The sequence below is a fragment of the Vanessa tameamea genome, chromosome 12, assembly GCF_037043105.1.
Source record: "Vanessa tameamea isolate UH-Manoa-2023 chromosome 12, ilVanTame1 primary haplotype, whole genome shotgun sequence".
NCBI classification, from domain to species: Eukaryota; Metazoa; Arthropoda; class Insecta; order Lepidoptera; family Nymphalidae; genus Vanessa; species Vanessa tameamea.
This window is the reverse complement of record NC_087320.1, coordinates 2110463-2128682: the sequence shown is the minus strand read 5'-3', so window position 1 is coordinate 2128682 and position 18220 is coordinate 2110463. Positions and strand designations below refer to the sequence as shown.

The following is an 18220-nucleotide window of genomic DNA, read 5'->3' as shown; positions in this document are numbered from 1 at the left end:
AAACTATATAATCACCGATTGTTCTAATGCCGCTTGAGCGAACAGGTATAATTAAAAGCACAAGGGACGTAACATCTTAAATTCCATAATTAGTAGCGCGTCGATGGTATTACTTACAACAACCACTCGTGCGCCGCTGTTATTTTTAGATGCGCACACGCAAGTCACGTTTATCGTTTTCTTAATTCTCATGTTTCATTAGATACAAGTCGAAACAGGTAATTGTTTTCAAACTTTCACTTGGATATATTTTTAAATTTGAATGTAACAAGAACAAGCATCGGTGGTTCAGTGGTAGAATGCTCGCCTGCCACGCGGGCGGCCCGGGTTCGATTCCCGGCCGATGCATTACCTTTTTAACATTAAATATATATAATTTTGTTCACAATAGAACTAATGGCGAATATATACGTTCTTAAACTCGATACATTAAATATCACACACACATTTTAAAATTATTTTAATTAATTTATAAATACCTTTGATATATAAGCTGTAACGAGTTAAAACATAATTGGTGATCTCGCGCTAAAAATAATAAAATAGAAAATACACAAAACTATACCGCGCTGCGGAACGTCAGCTGCCGAAATAAGAACATTCGAGAAAGCTTCGTCAATCTTCATTTACTGCTGGCAATCAAGCAGGACAGATCGATACTATTCAATCACAGGTTAAGCTATTTTCAGAAACAAAACATCAAAGTGAATTAAACACATTGCTGAAATTCGTTTGTACACTTTCTATTGTCTCTTATTGCAAATGAAATTAAAATAAACTTTATTACACAGAGGTATAGGTAAGCGGAAGGGGCAAATTGAAGACCACTTAATGGTGAGTGGTCACCACCGACCATAGGCATTGGCGCTGTAAGAAATATAACATTGCGAATGTGCCACGAACCTTGAGAACTCAAAATAAAAATAAAAATATTTTTTATTCAAGTAAGCTCAAGAAATCACTTTTGAATCGTCACGTGACGTTTGATTAAATCTAAAGAAACAAACAAGAAACTCAGTAGTTAGTCTTTTCCACCAATGGGATTACAGAGTATGTAGTCGTAGTAGATTATAATATAATCTTGTAGTGAGTACTATGCTTTATTAATCAAATCTTATGATACAAACGAACACCGTGCCTCAGGAAGGATATATTAATTTTGCGAAGTCGGAAACTGTGTTATTAGTTTACCTTTCCTCCCCGTGTCTATACAATTTTGAACCAAGATTTTATGTTCCTTGTGCCTGTTACACTGCACTAATTTGTAGTAGTTATACTGGCTCACTCAGACAACTATACTGAGGATTGCTGTTTGAAGGTAGAATATCGGATGAGTACCTACCTACCTTAACTTGCACAAAGCTCTACCACCGACTGACATTTTAATTTAGAGTTACCAACGGAATATCATCAGTAAACTTGGGTGCTGTGTCGGTGCTATAAAAATTATAGAACGGGTATCGAAAAGGACGAAGCTGTTACTTGAAATGTACTAGGATAACTGTTTCAAAAATGTACCAAAATTATTACTCTACTTTATAGACACGTCAATCTTAACCGATGATTGCTGGTTCAAATCAAGGTTCCACTGACATTTTGTTCTCAGCGGTGAAGGAAAACATCGTTAAACCTAGTTCAGTTGAATCTGCCACATGTGTGTCCGCTTATCAGTATTGGCAGCCGCGTGGTGGAATAAGCTCCAAATTTTCTCCTCAAATGGAGAGGAGGCCTTAGTCCAACAGTAGGATATTTACAGGCGTATCTTAACTTTTATTCAGGAACAGAAAATTAATATGAGGTTGGATTACGAAGTTTTTTTTTCAATTCGATACCTATTAGGCAAAGGTATACGTCCAAAAATTAGTTGATGTTCATCAGAAATAGTCTAGGATCGATAGATTTAACCGGAAAAAAAAGAAATTGTGGCGATAGGCGCCAGCTCAGTATATCTGAGTTAAAACACAGAACTGGTGTTCTCAAGAGCAGAAGATGCCTCGGAAATTATACAAAGTCAAGGAATAATATATTTAAATTAAATTAATAGTAAATTTATCCTTATTAATAAAAAAAAAATCGGTATTAAAGTGATAAAGAATCAAGGTATTAATATAATACTTACTGGTAATGTATTAAATGTAAGCATCATATCATATCATTATATCATGCGGTGAAACTTGAGATCTATCTATTAAGATACTGAATGTTTTTTTTCATCCATAATCAATGCTCCAGTTTTAAGATATTTTGAAAATACTAAGCGCTATTTAGGCGTTCCGCAAGGACTGTCCTCTTAAGACGTGATGGACAGGATACTCTTACTCTTCTCGTGATTGATGCGTATTCGTCAACTTTAAAAAAAAATCCTTATCCAAATGAATACAATATTCATAAAATTGCCCTGTTAATTCATTATTCGATAACAAAATACGTTAGGAGAAATAATTATCAAGTATGACTAAATTATAGTGATATACAAAACAGGAGTATATGTATGTACCCAGTACTATTTCCTTATCTTCTAAATTTTCACTCTTACTCATAATAGCGTGATGAACCTAAACAGGTCCTTAATGTACTTAGGCTTGTTAGACGGAAGGAATTGTTATTATGTTTTACAGTTATCATAATTGAATTATTTTGAAATCTGCCTACCTATTTAAAATAATGAAAAAACTGAGGCGTGTTATGTTTTTAAATATTTAAGTTTTCACCTTTGTGGTCAACGTAGAATATACTAAATGAAATGTCTTCTTATAAGAATAAGTGTGTAAAAAACGCTCGATAAAAATTTAATCACGCAGTTAGGCCATACCTTTATTAAATACTAGATGTGCCCGCGACTTCATGTGCGTTTGAATTTAACAAGACAGTTTTGTTCAGGTCGCAGATTTTATTGTAACTTATTAATTCTGTATTAGGCAGCTTTTTTATATCAAGTCGTTAGTGGAAGGAACCCGACGTGACGGCGGTGCGATGTCTGCGCGCGGTACAGGACAGTATTTGGACATTGGAGCGTGACTTTATTATTATTTTATATATAAAGTAGCCTAAGTTACTCCTTATTGCATCACCTATCTGCCAGTGAAAATCGGGCCAACCGTTCCAGATAGACAGACAGACAAAAAATTAAAAAAATGTTATTTTTGTTAATTTTATTATATGTATAGACTAGCTAAATTTCCAGCCCCCGTTTTACCTTTTTTCATGAATGGTGACAATCTCACATTCTTTAGCGCAGCAGTGATCTCTGTACCAGTGATCTTGAGTCTGTATAAAAGTATATATTATAAAGTTTTAGAGTTACCGAATAGGACAGAATACTTTTATAGGCAACGAGTGAAAGGCACATCTCAGATCTCAGTAAGATTTTAAATAGAGATGAGCTTTGAATAATTTCTAATATTTAATAATATTCTATCAAGCATCGGTGGTTCAGTGGTAGAATGCTCGCCTGCCACGCGGGCGGCCCGGGTTCGATTCCCGGCCGATGCATCACTTTTTTAAATTGTTTCTTTTATCTTGTTTGTTTTTTAAATTTTAATATCAGTACCAAGTACCTAAGCTAATTAACATTATTCTTTTAAACTTACCTATTTCGTATATTACATACAAGCAACCGGATGCAAGCAGTGGATTGCGATCCTCCTCAGAAATAATTTATTGGTTCAATTGTAGGGGTTTAAAACTTGATTGTTATTGGAGAGGCGTCTCCGAATGCGCGGCGCCCGGGTTTTTTTGCACTCCCAGCGCTCCTCTGGAGGCTCCTTCACCAGTGGTGGGTCATGTGCTCTTTGGCAAAATAAAAAAAAATAAAAAACGATTTTAAGATATATACTTATATCTGATCATTGTTATTCATAGATGCGCATGCGCAAATAATGAAAGATAATATTCGATTCAATCGTTTTGTTAAATATGTAGATACTCTCATTTCTTATTTCTTGTTTAAAGAGTATGGAAACAAAAATAATATTTTAAAATTATTTAATTAATTATTTGCTCGAATCGATTTAAAATTTTCAATATAGTCGTAACAAGCATCGGTGGTTCAGTGGTAGAATGCTCGCCTGCCACGCGGGCGGCCCGGGTTCGATTCCCGGCCGATGCAAACATATTTTTATTTAGAAACATTATTACTTAAAGGAGTTTTGAAACAATTGAAATTCAACGGGGATACGCTGCTAGTATCCTTGACAATTTTACACGATCATGATTTGTACCTTATGTACTAACTATTACGTGTTATTCCTTCATGTGCAATAATTATTTGTATATATACTCTTTATTATATACCAATTTAAAATAATTGAATATACTGCGTACCACACCCTAACCCAACGACTCAAATGGGGACGTACCGCCTCCACTGTCATCAGGCCCGCGGTTGGTGACCCCAGATCTTCTTCCTATCGGACGATCCGCCCATTCTTTGCGGACCCTGAACGGTCGCATCCCATTATCGTCTCTCCCCGAAACCAAGGGGTCACCTTAGTGGAAAAAGACAGCCTGCGTTTTTGATATAAATACGCTTAAGCCCTGCATTTCTATCCGGCCTACGGTGAGAGCCGTTCCGACTTCAGAAAAGCGGGCTGCGTTCCGAAAGTCCCGCCCCATCGCCGTGACGAAGCTGTCGTCCGTTTGTCTGTCTGGATCCGGCGCTGTATTTTTGGAGTGTAACATTTGGGGGCCCCAGTCAGCTGAGATTTCTCGCTGCCGAGCGTGATGCAAAAGCAAAATCGAAATATACTTTATTCAAGTAGGCTTTTATAAGCACTTTTAAATTGTCATTTAACAAACTCTATTAAGTGAAGGTATCATACAGATAAGCAGCATGCTAGGCAGCGAGAGGTGCTGGATGGCAAAAGTGTGAAACTCTTTCTGGGAAAGATGCTATTTACTTAATCCGTACATAATTTTCACAGAGAGTGGGTATATATATATCATTCAAAATGTATAGACACCAAATATACATTATTCAAGTAGGCTTTTGCAAAAAAAAACACTTTTAAATCGTCATTTTGCAGAATTATATGAAAATTGTTATGGTTTTAGTAAAGTTATATCTATAGTATTTTATTTTTTGTCGTGTTTCCATTTTTTGTCGTGTTTCATATATTAGTTCGTTCGACCCGTTACAGCAGCTGGTTAATTTAACACAATAAATACAAGGATCGTAGCAATAAAACACGTCGAGGTCACCGTGACGAATGATCCCTCAAGGGTCACCATTTATCAGACGTGCCCTTAAGGTATTATTTAAGGGTTCAGTATTAATATGAGAAATATATATATTATGTAAATGTTGATCTTAAATAAACGTCAGCTAGGATTTGATTAATTAACGATCTAGATCACAGCGTACGTAGATATAAGTATATATATTTTAGAAACCTTCACAAAAGTTTTAGCAACGAGTATTTAAGTACAATTAAATGAATATTATGATGTTAGTAAGCGATACAAACAAAAAAATAGCTAAACTTTTAATACTGTTAGTATAAGCATCGGTGGTTCAGTGGTAGAATGCTCGCCTGCCACGCGGGCGGCCCGGGTTCGATTCCCGGCCGATGCATTAATTTTATTAAATATTTATTTTTGATCGAAAAATTCGTAGTCGTTAATAATTGTTTCTTTTATGTTATGCTATTCTATAGCATACGGCGGATGTGTAACTGGCGCAACTGGCGTTTAGTGATCATCATTACACATAGACATTGGTGCCGCAAAAATTAATGGTGGTCCTTCGGTCGTTAGATGTTATGTCCATTGTGTATTCTAAAAATTATAGGGAACTTAAAAAGTTATGCATCGGCCGGGAATCGAACCCGGGCCGCCCGCGTGGCAGGCGAGCATTCTACCACTGAACCACCGATGCTTACAGAAAGTTGTTAAATATAACAGTTTAAACACGCAATAGACGCGCTATAACGAAATAATAATATAATATTTTATTAAACCTTATACTCATATAATTTACCTTAAATAAGGCTTTATACACACATACGGCCAATTCGTAAGCGTCGATGCAGAACCAACTGTAAAGTTACAGTCACACATGTGCAATCAAGTGCTTGTGTTATTTATTAACGCTATCTCGCTTGGTCGTACGTTGTGAAGGTAGATTAACAAAATAATACAGGGCGAAATTCCACTAATTTATAGCAGTTACGATACGTTTCCGAATTTATTTCGATCCATGTTCGACGAGCGCTTGGATCGTTGTGTTAGTAAAATAAGAAAATGGCTAAAGGGTAACGATTACATTTCGATTCGATTGCGATACAGTGACAATCAATTAGTAGAATTAACCACTTAAATTATCCTAGAAGTATTCACTTCAATTTGGGTCCTTTGTGTGTTATGTGTGTGTCACAGTAATGGAAAAGGTACAGAAAGCGGGAGGGTTGATGAGGCCGAGACGATCGCGCAGATGTGTCACAATAGTTTTTATATTTTTCTGTTTGTCTCTGAGAGTATTATAGTGACAATCTTTATTGGAATATGGTCTTAATTGTATTGGTATCAAGAATATGAGACAATAATTATAACAACACATAATCAACATTAAAGATTTAAGTTAAAACCTTGAAGAAAACAAAAATCAATCAAATACTTACTTGAAAAAATACTTGCCCCTAGAAAACTTTATTGTTGTCGGAGAATAGTTTTTTTTTTATTCTATTCAATTAAAGAGTTATGGTCAATTGACCGAGACTTAGGGCGCAAAATTTCAGTGCCGGTGTAACTAATCTACTAACAAAAGCGTTCCCAAAGTATGATGACATTAAATTGGCCGTCTGTTAAATCCTTTCCATACAACTGAACCGCATCTTCCGCAATACTAATAATAAATACATTTTAAAAAACAGAAATAACTGATATTTTATACATATTTTATCTTCTAAATAATGTAGTCAATAAAGTCACAAAAAATGTTCACCCATTCGGTAACAGATGGCTCACTTTTCACCTGAAACTAAAAACCTGCGCAGCTGTATAAATACAGTAGACAAATTTTGTTTACTTTTCATTCTGTATACATGCTCATACGTATATAAAGAACATGTAAGAAGTACATTATCATTTTATAGTAATGTATGCTTACTTCTGTAAGATGAAGTTATTTGTTAATTAAATTGTTGCTAGTTAATTGTACAATGTATTAATAATTTAATACGAGTCGTATGTATCACTCTCGAAATCAATTCATTACGTTCTTTATTGGTTAAATTAAGCAATGAATGTAAAAAATACAGTAATGTAAGATAAAGTTATATTATATAGATAAGTAGCAACAACACTTCAATTAATAAGATTTCGTTAAATGTCCGACGCTGCTAGTAACAATGGTTTTCTTTTTTTTTTTTTTATTTATTATGCATATTATTTTCTGTTGGAAATTTAAATATTGTCCATGAATAATCCCCTTTTTTTATGGCATTGGTTGGCGGACGAGCATATGGGCCACCTGATGGTAAGTGGTCACCACCGCCCATAGACAAAGGCGCTGTAAGAAATATTAACCATTCCTTACATCACCTATGCGCCACCAACCTTGGGAACTGAGATGTTATGTCCCTTGTGCCTGTGATTACACTGGCTCACTCACCCTTCTAACCGGAACACAACAATATAGAGTACTGTTATTTGGCGGTAGAATATCTGATGAGTGGGTGGTACCTACCCAGACGGGCTTGCACAAAGCCCTACCACCAAGTATACTTCGTTTATTAATAGTGCGCCACAATCTAGGATAGATAATACAATATTGTGTGCAATACAATCTATTAAAAAAATATTAACCCGTTTCGTATTTGAAGTTTATTTATAGCGAAATATTCAAAACAATAATTCTAGGTTATGTTCGAATAGAGACAGTTTTGCTAGTACTTGGCATTTGGCAAACAAATGTATTTTATCTCGTCGATGTTGCCAGTATTCGGGTCACGCTCCCAGCCGTAGGCGCCTTAGATATTACCTAAACCAAACATTTGAAGTTCGCATAGCACTTAAAGAAGAAATGTGAGAAAAGAATTACAATTTATGGTTATTTTCAACTAGAGAAAACCAATTAATAATTGTGGAGTAATAAATTAAGACGTCACATTAATAAGTATATATTCGGTTCAGGTGAAAACGGCGGAGGGAGCGTCATGTATCGTATATGGCCGTTATGGCATTCGAGACGGTCTTACCCTTTTATACATTTAAAAAGCGAATTAAACGGAAAATATTGCAAATGGCATAACCTTATTTTCTAATGACTATGTTTTGGAATTGTCCTCTGTAGTGCGATTCTGTTGGAATTCATTTCGTGTCTAACTTACGAAACGTACATATATACTCCTATATATTTTATAATTATTGTAGTTAATGTCGCATTCAGATATCTCACAGCATATTCTGCGGTGAGTTCCGAGTTTCTCCTTACGGAATATAAGTGAGATGTGATAAATTGTCGTAACGTAGTATCGTAAATTATTATATGATATTCAATAGCAGGTCACATACATGTCACGTCTTGTGCAATAGTCTTGAATTTTCCCGAGGTAAAAGTTCAGCTATCATAAACATAAACCATTGTTATCTGGTAAACGGAGCATCTAAGTAATCTTGCGTAACGATCATAAAAATATTTACAGCAATCAATTCTTCTATAGAAAAAGTTAAATTCAAAAATTTTATATTAATAAATGAACAGAAAGATAGCACGCAAAAATAGAAAAAAGCGTAAATTCGTATATTTTATTTTCTTTAGGAGAAATATAATGTTATGATACCGTCACGTATGAAATTGAAAAAAATAGTCACGCGAGTATGAGTAGCAATAATGAAACATAACATATATGATAACCAATGACATTTAAAGTAACCATATGACTAGATAACAAGTCACTTAGATTGTTAGATAATTATGAAATTGCGTACATATTTACCAATGCAACGTTGTATAATAATTTTTCTTCATCATAAGGTATTACAACTGCGGATGAACCTTAGCCTTCTCTAGTAGATTTCTTCCAGATTTTTCTCAGGATTGTTCTCAACTGTTCTGCACAACGTTTTGCACTTAAATATTTTTTATATTAATTGGAATGAAATCTCCTTTGTGCAAATATAGATAATCATTTTCCATAATGTTTTTTTTTATTAATATCAATAACATAGACAGGCAAATTGTAACTGTACGAAATGAAAAGCATTCGTTAAAATATTATGTTAATTCTAGTGTACCAGTGTCTAAAATGTTGCCTGTGACTAAAATCTAGGTCATTGAACTTTTATATAAGAACGTATATACAATATATAAATTTAGTACAACATATGTGTTTGAAGGTAGAATTTATGGTAAGTGCAAACAAAACTATTTTAATGTTATTATAATCTCAGATTTTTTTCTATAATATTTTTGTCATTTATTTTGTTATAAAGTTATACAACAGAGTTAACATCTTATTGTCTTGGAGACCGGCAGCTGTGACGCTGGAAGTTTATTTAAGCGCCTTTAGAACTTTTCCTGCGTCGCTGCCAAAAATACGCTTATACGGAAATTGTCTATGAAACTTTATACTTCTTTGGTATTATCCACAACCGTCTTACTGTTTATGAAGTCCCATTCAAACGAAACATCCTTTATTTAAGTTCGTTTAAATACAATACAATAGATATTATTAAATTAAAGTTAAAACTATGTGCTAAACATAGGTTTGACATTTCTTTACAGTATCGCACTGAAAACAAATTATTGTTATTGTTGCGAAGTCCAAACTGATGGTGTTAATTAATATTATAAAACTGGTGTGTTTGTTTGGTTGGAGGCGCTATTATCAGGAACTACTGATCAAATTTGAAGAAAATATTTCAGTGTTTTATGGCTCTTTTATCTAGGAAGGCTATAGGATCTATATATCATCATGCTGTAATCAATAGAAGCAGAGTATCAATGAAAAATGTTTCAAAAATGGTTGACAATTATCTCTTTTGTGATCCGTTGCGTACGGTGCGTAAACGATTCAAGTAACGCAAAAATAATGTATGAAATAATTAATCTATATTAATAATTTCGTGCAGGTTAAGTGCGGGTAACGATAGTCCCGATCGAACGCACCTACAATTGTAGAGCGTTAAAATATAATGATCTTTAGTCGACAACATATATCCACAAATTCTTATAATCGAGATATTTGGATACTAAATCCGCAAAATTCGTTCAGAAATCTGTGTAATGAATTATTGATTATTCTTAGTTTTCATCCGAGCGAAGCAGGGTTTTCATCTAGTCTATAATATAGCCGTAATGATTATCCAGTGGTTTGTTCCAGCAGCATTTTATTTGGGTTTATTAGACAAACTACGCTAACGCTAAGCGCCTTAATAATTATCAAAATGGTGGCGAATAACTAATCCAGACAGTCACTTGAGTAGCTAGTAATTGTTCTGTGATTATATAACACGCTCCATTTCTTATAAACTCGCCACTTAACTAGCATATTCTATGGGTGATAGAGCTTAGTGCAAGTCTGTCTCAGTCGATACATATATTCTACCATCAATATTTGATCTGCCATGTTTGGGGGTGAATGAACTCACTAGTAACTGGTAGGTACATAGGATAATATTTTAAATTCCATAGTTGTCGTTGCTGATGATTTTAGGAATAATACGCGTCTTACAGTTTTGAGTAAGTCAGACAGTTTACGTATATTTTATAGCAATTTGATTGCTTCTAGAAAAAAGAAGCAACTTGACGTTTTATTTGGAACATATTCCCATCAATCCCTTCCGCCGACACACCCTTTTGTTAGTCATGTTATTTTTTTTTTATGCGTTGCTTGTTCGTTACCGTTTACCCTTCGAATCGATTAATTTCATACACGATATGACAGAAATCTAAATTATATTTACTTATTGTTATTTATATTCTAAACGTTGTTTAGGTAATAATTAGTAACACCTTAATATTATATATAATAAAAAATATATATAAATACAAGTACTGTAAAAATCATGACTGCGAGGAAAGGTTGCAAAAATTAGCAGTATTTCTTCGTTGAATCGCTATTGCGATCCTATAGGGAAAAATGAACCAGCCCTCGTGTCACCAGTAGAGCCAATAAGGTGAGGCGTTGTACTTTTAATGAAGGTTTTAGCGCTACTATTATTATTGTTATTAAGTATTTAAAAAAATATGAATTTATGAAAAATATTATGTATGTGACAATATAAGAACATGCGTTCAAAAGATCTTTCATGAATAATAATAACAATTCGTTAAAGAATATTCTCGACTCATGGAAATAGAATGATAAAATTGAACATCCAAATAAGTTCTTCGATACTAAATGTTTTATCTATTATATATTCAAGTTAAAAACAAATGAAGTTGCGGAACATTATAGCGAAGTAAAGAAGGCGAATATAAAATCAAAAGCAAATGCAAATTTGCGGCAGTACGTTCCCTTTTTGTTAATACGTAAAAAGTGCTGTCACTTAAAATATTATTATTAATTACATATATCGATACATTGAAGAGACGCAGCAATTCGCAGTTCCAAAGGTTCTAAATGTTAAATGGAATAGAATTTCTTACGGTGATATCTATGGGTAGTGGTGAATACTTATCATCAGGTGGCACTTTTGTCTGTCCTAATGAAACGGAAAGATTTCTTGGATCAAGAAATTTTCTTTAGAGTAACCTCATTTACCTGAAAAACATAGCATATTTCATGATACTAAGTGAATATTTTTCTTTATGAATAATTCAAATCCATCAAGTTATTTGCATTGTTTGTCCATAAACAAAATAAAACGATATTTATAAATAAAAAAAATGACAGCAAACGACTCCGAGGTCTTTATTAAAAATATATTTCTTATCGTATCACATTCCAAGCGCCTATTTATACGCTAGTTTTGTCCTGAATCTATTTCATCCAGTAACCGGATATATCAAGTTGCCTTTCATTGAAGTCGACACCTCCCAAGATATAAAAACCGATGGACCATTTCTTTTTATTGACTCTGATTTCAGCGTTTACTTCGAGAGAGCGCAATAATATATGTAACGGATCCCGTTATGTGATCTTAGTAAATGTTTTTTTTTTATTAATGTTACTTCCAACACGGTCGTATATATTTCCTTCTTTAATTTATTGCCTATCATTAAATATTATATGTAGACGGTCTCATTTGATTATCTATAGTTTTAAATATAAAAAATACTTTATCTATGTACTACCAAAGATTATTTATACGTCTAAATAGACTGTCAAAGCTGAGAACGCGTCGAACAAAACAGTTGCCAACCGTTGGCCACTAAGTACACGCATACTAGCCAAGGTATGACGTTTAGCGAGTGTCAAGCGTAGCTGTGCCAGATGATAAAGTTTATTTGTTTTTTTTTTTTGTTGTGCGATACTATCTATATAAAATAAAAATTCTAAGTCGTATATATAAATATCAAAGATATTTTACTATTCAATATTATTTTAATAATAATAAGTCAAAATGTATAATTTTAATTCTTAAGTTATAGAGATGTATACATTTTATATGCATATAAATTTTAATTAGAGGTACAACTTTAGCCTAAGGTGATTGTTTTATTTCGTTGTCCGCAGATCTTTGCGTCCGTTGCTTTTTCATCTTTGTTTTGCATTATATATTGATAATTTACGGCACCGTTATATACTTATTATATATTAAGAGACGTGTCGTGTGACATCCGATTAGAAAGATGTTGCATTGACTATGTATTATGTACTAAATAACAGACAAATAGCAATAAATTAAGTGTTTGAGTTGAAAGACCCATTTTTGATCGATTCATAGCAGCTTTAAGTCTGATAATTTTTAAAAGTAAAAAAGTGTTCGATCCAAACCAGTAATAATAACGGCACAAATAACAAATTGAAATATGAAAATTAAGTATACCGTGTCGTACAGAAATGGAGTACTTTTATCCGGTCGTCCGAAATTTGACCGCTAAGCGGTTTTGTTAACTACAGGCACAAGGATAACATCTGAGTACGCAAGGTTGATGTCGTATGAGGCATGGTTGAAATTCCTTAAGGCGCCAATGTCTGTGAGCAGTGGCCTCTTTACCTATGGACTATTTACCGATCCGTCAACTTATGTTATATAAAAAAAAAGTCCCAACACGAAATAGATTGTAGTGTGTACTTTACTTCTTGGAATGGTTTATAAAATAGTTCTTTTATATTATATATTCCAGTCATGGAATAAAAATGTCTAATCTTTATTTTCTGCTTGGAACTGAATCGCATTATTCAAATGATAACAATCCAACGATATTTTGTCTCGGGAAATGGAAAAATAAAGGGACAGAGTCGTCGAAATACCGCGGAATGGAATCTCACTGTTTCATTTAATGCAATATTTTCTTTACTATCCAATTCCAGGTAAATATCTCTTATCTCTATTGAAATAAGAGTTATTTTGCAGCAAAATATTCTTGAGTATTCACAAATAATTTACCTAGGTTGCAAATTGAAAATGTATTCTACAAAACTGCAATTCAATAACGCTTACATTGATTTTCTCATTGCTACGCCGTGTATTGATTACGAAATATTAATTGCATTTAATATTAAATACTTTTAAAAAAAAACATGATTTCATTATAACTTAAAAAGAATACTTATGACAGCGTCACTATATAATTGCAAAGACATTAAGCGTATAGGTAATATTCAATCAATGCGTACAAAAATATGACAAATGCGATTAAGGCACATCTTCGCCTCATCCATCATTTTCAACTTTGCCTATTATAAAATTTAAAGTTCACGTCAGTAAAACATTGATAAATAAGGCATATTACTTAGTTTTATTGATTTCTAGGCAGGATATATGTATAAAAAAATAAATCTACTTAACTGCCATATTCTGTAATTTAAATTGTGGAAAAGATTAACTACTGAGTTTCTTGCCGTGTCTTCTCGGTAGAATGTACTTTCAGAACCGGTTTTACATTTAATTCAACAATGTAACATGATTATTCAAAATTTAAAAATATTTAATATTTATTTAAAGAATATTTTAATTTTGAGCAAAAAACAAAACACTATGGTAGGTTACAGACTATATTAAAACTGCGTTAGATTTTTACACAAATAATAATGAATATATCATAAGGAACACGCGCATACACATATTGAAGAATATTTGTATTTATGGTTATATAAAACCAGCAGAAAATATCATAAAAATGAAGACGTATAATATTGCTTGATTAAATTACATAACTTCAATTTACTTCTACAGGAATGAAAAAACAAAGTATATTAAAATGTTTTCGAAATTTTATTGACTATTATCACACCCTATATTCAAAATATGTAGACTTTTAATATACTATTAAATAGACTTAAGGCAGTATGGTGTTTTACCTTTGCGTTTCCTAAGAGGAAATAATTTAAAAATATCACGACAGTCGTCAAATACGACAACTGTCACGTCATTTCATATTAATGAACGTCGTGACGTGATAATATTTATCGTTGTTACGTTTTGAAGAGAGGTCATTAATATCATTATGATATTTTTTTACAAAACTGGAAATAGGCAAGAAAGCTCAAATTTTTTTATTTGAAAATGTAAATTGCAGAAAAACTTAATTATGTGATATTATAATTGATTATTCATAACCTTAATAATTAATTTATTTTTGAATATATTCAAATTGGAGTCAATAATCTTGTGATAAAGAATGCAACCATGTATTTTTAATAAATATACATACAACATGAATGTAGAGTAAAACATCCCACTACAGGGCAAAAGCCTGGTCTCCTATTAAGGGCTTGGAGGTCATGATTGTGTGTTTACAATTTACAAACATTTAAATTTTTCCACACGGATATCGACGATCCAGATTTCAACTTGTTAACGTTATGATAATACACATATTATGTGGTATATGTAAAATTACCCACAGTTAATACATACTATTGTAACGCTGTATGCTAAACCAAGTCGAGCCAAGCCGAGCCAAGCCAAGCCAAGCCTTGGAATTGAATAGCCGACCCATTCTTTTCCGAACGTTACTCATTAGTTATGTAAAAGGGACTGTCGCCCATGGCAACCGATATAACAGAGAAAAGAAAAGACAGGGTCGTTATAGCAACAAGGCGCTAAAATATAATGGCGTTGAAAAAATATAAAAGATTAATAATAAAAAACATATATAACATAGTTGTTGTTATTGCCTTTCGTTTCACTATATAAAAATTAGTACGTACAAGACGAATTTAAATTCGATTCGATTCGTCAAAAATCAATCAAATCAATTCCGAGGGGCAGTAAAAAATTATTTCAAACTTTAGGTTTTAAATAATAAATCGAAAAGGTGAAGAAAATAAAATTTATAATAAGAAGTGCATCGCACAAAATTTACCATAAAAATAGTCCCTTAACTACTTTTGGCTACTCGTAAAGCTCACGGAGCTGGGGAGTTTACTACCGTCAGATCTAATAAAATTCAATTGGTATTTGCCTGGAATTTATTTAGGGTAAAAAACATCCAAATACCATTTTAAATTTCCTAACGTGGTTAGTTGCGCGAAAAACATTGACCATATTTATGTAAAAATTGAAAATAGGTAATATAAATCAACTTAATTTGACATTTAGAGTTTATTTTATTCATGCATAATTTATCTCAAATATTAATTTAAACGTTTGTTTAATTAGTTCTGTTAAAAAAATATATATATCTACTGCAAGGTTATATTAGTTTTATATTAAATAAACATGTTTATTAAAGAAGAAATACTATCACTACTAGTTATATAATATTTTTAAATGAATAACGTATTACGAGGTCTTTATAAAGAGTATATAAATTTGTTCGGCAACTGTTTCAAGTATCAAGTATGTTCCATCGCGATACGAGAATGTACTGGAAATTTTAATTGGATTTTTTTTTTAAGCTCAATTACCCAGGACTTGCTGCCTCATATTTCACGATTCAAATAAACTATAGATGAAATATTTATACTATATATTTATTCCAAATTATCTGTTCTAGATATGATATCTGTTTCCTTAAATATACTTTATTCAGGTTTCCAAGTACTTTGGATTTGACATTTATTCGACAAGGTTAACGTGAAAGCAAGTTGTAAGGCTACCGCTGGAACGTGTATTCTACCGAGAAGAACCGGCTTAAAAAGTACTGTAAGATTAGGATGAAATTTTGCACCCGCTCTGAGTTCTGATGACAATACATGACTAGCTAAGAAACGTCATTACAAATCCAATATGGCGGCCTCCCCAAGATGGCGGACTGGCTGTTTGAAATCCACCCCCATGATATGGGTATCAAATGAAAGGGTTTGCTGTCAGGAATACGAAAAAAATATTATTTTTGGACAAAACGCTCCATTTGTAATTTAGTTGTTTAAACTATTATTATTTATTATATTTACTTTAGTCTAATTATGCTAGCTGTGGTTTTAATTAATTTTTATTCATTTTATTTAGTTTTGCTTGTATTTATATGAAACGATTTACGCTCCTACTGTTTATCGTAGATAGTGCTATTTAGAAGCCTTTCCGCAAGTGTCAACAGCAACTACACAAAGTTTTAACATGGTTTTAACTTAATCCGTGAACACATCGCATACGAATAAAACTATCCAAATATTATTTTTCAACGGACTAGTTGAAAAATAATATTTGGCGTCGTCGGGAGTAGGGGGCTTTTCTGTAAGCCGGGAATTCCTCTTCAGCTTCAAGGCCCGCAAATGTGGGCCAATCGTCGGGATAAGTTACCGCTGGTTTTTTGGCGGGTATTCCGGTGAGCTATAGCGTACCAGGTATTCACGGCATTGGCGACTCCCCCCCCACTTGGAACAACGTGGTGAAACTTATTTTGTTATTCCTGCGAGAAAAAAGGAGCCCCGTATTGAAACTCATAACGGATCTTTTTACGAAAATCATGGCTTTAAAATGCAGATTATATCTTGATACGGAAACGGGCTTCGAGCCAACGTAGGTACTTCATAACAAGTTTCGTAATAATTTTACACCTGAACTAAAGTTTTAGGGTCAAGTTGGGAGCGAATTTTTTATTAAAAATACCGTTTTGTAATGTGCTCATATAAAATTGCTTTATGTAGACGATATTATTTTTTAACAGCGGTTTAATTTCCTAGACCATTGTAATATTAAATTTTTTTTTTGAGGCAATTTTTTTTAATGAAATAAATGTTTGTTTATTATGTGTGTATAATGTTTGTTTGTAATGACAAACGGAACATTAAAATTTGTTACCTTTTTACTCTTTTTTAACTATTTCAAAATATTTTTAAGATTTTCGATTTAAGTGGACAATCCTTTCTCATTCGTTAAACGTACATATGGTTTAAACTAATGTTGTTTCATGTATATGCTACAGATGCCTACATGCCAACCTATTTGGCTGGAACCCAAGACCGGATAAAGATGTTTGGCTTGTCAGTAAAGCCTTGTAAACGAGCTTCAGAATTTAAACGCAGGTTCGTAATATAACCACAAATTATTATGCATTCATATTTCGTATATTAATAGCGAATCTTGTCTTGTCTGCGTATATATAAACACGGTGATTACTTTTTGTTTAAAACTTATTAATTTATTTATTAGAATTACTAATAAAGGTTACAATAATACAGTCAAACATTGTTTCAAAGTTTATTTATAAAATGCACTATAATTCGCACGGATAATAAGGGTCTACATAAAGTGGCTTAGTCAGCATAATATTTTCCAATTGTTCACTTCAATAATCATCATCATATTTCAGCCAATTGACACGAAAACCTAATTGAATTGTTCACCTACATACCCTTGAATCGTGAAGGACTCCGTCTATCATCTAGTGAAAATCTTATAATAATTCGTTTAGTAGTTTTTGAGTTATCGCGTAGAGACGCGACGTAAGAACTTTATTTTATACTATATAATGATTACTATTTCCTATGTTTTTTTTATGAATATCGATAACTAAAATATTAAAATAAAACAAGAAAAAAAAAGTACTAAAACGGTGTGATGCGTGTTCTAGTGCCATAATGTCGTCTTACAAATATAAAAAGTAAAGTTTTAATTATTTGTAAAATTGTATAACAGATAAGACCTTTATTAATTTAATTGAAAAAAAAGCTAATAAGTTTAATTCTAATGCTTGTTTTCTTACTATAAGTTTACTTTAGCT

At 32.7% G+C, this 18220-nt stretch overlaps 5 non-coding genes across 5 annotated transcripts; 4 read left to right on the top strand and 1 right to left on the bottom strand.

Annotated features, from left to right (window-relative positions):
* Positions 1 to 277: 277 nt before the first annotated feature.
* Positions 278 to 348, top strand: Trnag-gcc (transfer RNA glycine (anticodon GCC)). The gene has a single exon. It is a non-coding gene; the product is annotated as a tRNA-Gly (tRNA).
* A 3073-nt stretch (positions 349 to 3421) lies between these two features.
* On the top strand, positions 3422 to 3492 carry Trnag-gcc (transfer RNA glycine (anticodon GCC)). The gene has a single exon. It is a non-coding gene; the product is annotated as a tRNA-Gly (tRNA).
* A 545-nt stretch (positions 3493 to 4037) lies between these two features.
* On the top strand, positions 4038 to 4108 carry Trnag-gcc (transfer RNA glycine (anticodon GCC)). The gene has a single exon. It is a non-coding gene; the product is annotated as a tRNA-Gly (tRNA).
* Positions 4109 to 5501: 1393 nt separating this feature from the next.
* On the top strand, positions 5502 to 5572 carry Trnag-gcc (transfer RNA glycine (anticodon GCC)). The gene has a single exon. It is a non-coding gene; the product is annotated as a tRNA-Gly (tRNA).
* Positions 5573 to 5804: 232 nt separating this feature from the next.
* Positions 5805 to 5875, bottom strand: Trnag-gcc (transfer RNA glycine (anticodon GCC)). The gene has a single exon. It is a non-coding gene; the product is annotated as a tRNA-Gly (tRNA).
* Between the last annotated feature and the right edge of the window lie 12345 nt (positions 5876 to 18220).